Here is a 3,897-nt window from a genome sequence, read left to right as displayed (position 1 = left end):
TTTCCTGTCATCCAAATTATTTCGCTTGGTAAGTGGCATTTTTGGGGCTGGATCTGTGGGGTAAGGAGTCAAAGGAAGGGGAGGCCGCATCTCCTAAGTGATCTCTTAGAAGGCTTTGTCGGGGAGGAGGAAATCACATATGCAAGGTTCCTGTCAGCACCTGGAATATGGATGGTGGCATTTGGAAGAGCTGCACCTTGGATAGTAGCACTGGGAAGGACACAGACACACCAGGCCAGCCAAAGATAAGGGAAAAACTTCCTGCAAGAAACCTGTTATGTAGGCTCGGATTCATCCACTCTGGCATCTTTTCTCAGCTGAAATGATAAAGGTAGGTGAAACTGTGATGAGTAGGGGATGATTGTTCACTGTTTTCAGTAATATTTAGAATTGGGCATGTTTGGTTAAAGTACAAGATGGTAGAATGAGCACAGCTGCACCTTCCTTAGTTTTTGTGGCAAGTTCTTCCTTAGTTATGGGTGCTAACAGTTTGACTGAGTTCAAAAGAACTTGACCAATTCATGGGGAAAGAAAAAGCCATCAGTAACCATTAGTGAAGATACCATCTTTGTTTCAGGAAGCAGCAGAGGACTGCTGGAGGCTGACACAAAGGAAGCAGCATGAAATGGATGCCAGATTGGCGGCACTTTGTTTCCTGGGATAATGACTGTTTCCTTTGTCTCAGGGCTAGGTGGCAATATGTGACCTGAAGTAGGCACCCCCAATGCAGGTGTAGTGTGAGCTCATTCCTTGGGTAGAGGGAGCAGTTGGCTTTTGATGCTGTGAGAGTAGTGGCTTTTGGGGTGCTCCCCAGGGTGGCATGAAGGCTCTTTTCAACTGAGGTTGGACACTGGGGCAGAGGAGTCCTATAGAGCTATGAACAGTTGTTCAAGATGGGTCTCCTTCAGTGACTGAGCCTTGGCTGTTGCTGTTCTCCAGCTAAGTCATGAACTGATATTAAATACATCAGACTTGGTAGTCTAGTAACTAGCTAGGATGCAGCTGAAGTCAAGTTCTTGTGTGTTATGCCATCCTCGGTGCTCCTGTGTAGAGCCAGTTACTGGAGCCTTTCTTTATCTTGGGAGAATTAAACGAGGTACATTTCTTTCCTAGTACCCAGCAAGATTCAGGAAGTGCATGTAGCCATGCAGTTCCCTGTCCACGTTCAGCAGTGGGGCTGATGCAGGACAGCAGTGCCTGTGCCTCACAATTGGGCATGTTCAGATAGCACCAATCTGAACACCAGCTAAGCAATTATTGCAAACAAGCTAACCAAACCAAGACACAGTTTTAATTCTGTGTAAATAAACATTTAAAATTTGGTGTCTCTTTGCTTAGCTAGTTTGAAACAAAAAACATGTTAGAAGATGCAGATTAGGGTGTTTCACAGAGTGCTACTGGAGAAGCTGCTGCCTGAGCATTCTCACACCATTCGGGGAATCGCACACGTACCACCTGAGGCTTTTAACTGCTTGGACCAGGGGCCTTTGCAGCGGGCAGCTCTGGTGAGCTGACAGGTGCACTTTTGGACCCCTTGCTAATGCGCACACACCCCCCATTCTCAGGCCAATTCCTCCTTCAGGCTCAAACTTACATTTCTTCTAGCAGAGTCTCAGGTGTCAGATTTATAAAAAATAATTTAATGCAATGGTACAGCAGCAGGTCAGCTCGAGCTGGGTGCCTGTGGGGAGGGATCCCAAACAAAAAAATACCTGGACAATTATATCCTTATGACTCACTCACCCACCCCTCACACGCTCTCTTACTTAAGCTGAACAACTAATACCTCTCAACAGGAGGTACTGGGGCATGTCTGGTCTACGAGGTGGGCAATGTGTACAGTGCATTGGTTAACTGAGGGGGTGTGCAGTCAAGGCTCATGGTATTGCTGAATTGTTCTCATTTTCAGTGAGGACCTTGTGGTCTTGAAAAAGTAATACTTACTGAAGTGCTTGGAGTGGCCTGCTCATGACAAAAACCTTTTTGAAAACAGCAGCTTATGTCTTAGAAGATGAGGAGCCAGGATGACAGGAAACTCAGTCCAGCTTTCTCTATGCAGATTGTAATAATATAAATTAAACCTGGAGAGGTTGGGTTTGAGGCTCCTTCTCTGTGCTGGCCAGAATATCTGTTTTCCCTGTCAAAGGAATGGCGGTGATGTTCCTCAGGGTTGAAAATGGCTAACCTTGGATTTCTAGCAGAGACTGACTGTCTGCCCCATGTGCTGGTGCTTGAGAAAATGTCCTTCCCCCATGTGTCTTCTGTCTGCACAAGGAAGGAGCTGGAGTGGCTTCAGGAGTGGCTGGCTGAAAGGTCTGAAAGTAGAAAACACACCTGGATATGAAGAGATGGGGGTCAAGAGATGTGATCATTGTGACAGAGGGAGAAAGAGCAGTAAGAAGGATGGCTGATCAAAGAGTGGAGTGCTGGTCTGGTATCACAGCTGCATCTAGTGGGGGATCAGATAGTTCAGCTGGAGGAGAGGAGCAGGAAAACTTCTCTCAGCACATAACCTTTCCTCAGGTTTCATTTAGGGCTTACAAAAGTTGGTCTGAAGTGAACCTGATGATCAGTTGGACAAATTGAAGGCAACAAAAAAAGTCAGCAGATGCCTTGTCAGAGATGCTGGCTAGGATGGAAGCATAGTCTTATTTTGCAGGAGATGTGCATGCAGTCTCCCAGAGGCCTTGGGCTCTACTGTGCATCTAAGGAACAGATATGACCAACAGTAGTGCAGCCAGAAAGGCCAAAGTGGGTCTCCTGCCAGGCCAGCCTGAGCCAGGGCTGGGATGAAAGGCCTGGTGACCTAAGGGGTGAGCTTTTGGTGCTTGGTGTCCAAAAAGGTGAGATATGCTGGTGGTGATCTGGCTGTGGGACAAGGCAGCACCCTCACCTTCTGCCCCAGGTCAGAGGCCAAATGATAGCCATGCTGCAGAAGAATCATTTTGGTAGGTGGGGTTTATGCTTTGAGATGGAACAATGTCAACGGTCCCCTGAAACTCCCTGAATGAATGCTGGTGAGTCTCTTGGGTCCAGCACCACTCTGTGCATCCAAATGGTGAAGGAGACACCCCTCAGGAGGCTGCCCCAGGGGTACCTGCACATGGTACTCCTGTGGGCTTGTGTTTGTCTCCACACTGGCCCAGGAGTAACATCTCTTTCCAGTTTGGCAGGAGACCAAGATTCCTGAGAGAGAGAGCAGGACTGTATGCCTCGGAGGGCTCTGCTTGTTCTTCTCTGGAGGAGCAGCTGGCATCCTGGGTCTTGGCCAAGAACTAATACCATTGTCTCAATGGCAGTCAGCTCTGTGGTTTGAGAAACACTGAGGGGACTGGCTGTATCTTTAAAGTTTGAACTGCTAAAGCAGTGCCACCCATGCTGTCCAGGACTGTCACAGACAGTAAATGGGAGCAGAATGGGCAGGCAGAGAATAGGAAGAGTTCTGTTCAGGTACAGAAGTAACCTTGGGACTAAAAAAACTGATGCTATCCCCTTCTGTGCATAGCACAACCTGGACAGTTTTCTGAGGTAGCCTGCAATGCATGGGGAGGAGAGGCAGGAGAGAGAAACTTGCTCAGGCTGGTGAGGAAGGGTAGAAGCAATGAGCACTCACTCAAGATAAGATGCTCCCTGGGACACAGCAGAGTGGGTTTGCCCCTTCTGAAGAGAGACTTGCAACCTTGAGTTGCATTTTTTCCCCTCCTTGTGCCTGTGGAAAGTGTGTGTATGCCGCTTTTTTAATTCCCTTGGCGGTGCTTGCAACCCTGGCTAGATTCAACAGGGACAGGATTTGTGCTGCCAGACCTGTTACTACCCGGGTACTGTAAACCTGCCATGGGGGGAAAGCACAGCCTGGTTTTAGAAGCTGCTCCTGCTGCCTCCAGACGTGTCCCCGCT

The sequence above is a fragment of the Neopelma chrysocephalum genome, unplaced genomic scaffold (genome assembly GCF_003984885.1).
Source record: "Neopelma chrysocephalum unplaced genomic scaffold, ASM398488v2 Primary Assembly neopelma1_24, whole genome shotgun sequence".
Taxonomy (NCBI): domain Eukaryota; kingdom Metazoa; phylum Chordata; class Aves; order Passeriformes; family Pipridae; genus Neopelma; species Neopelma chrysocephalum.
This window is presented reverse-complemented; position numbering follows the sequence as displayed.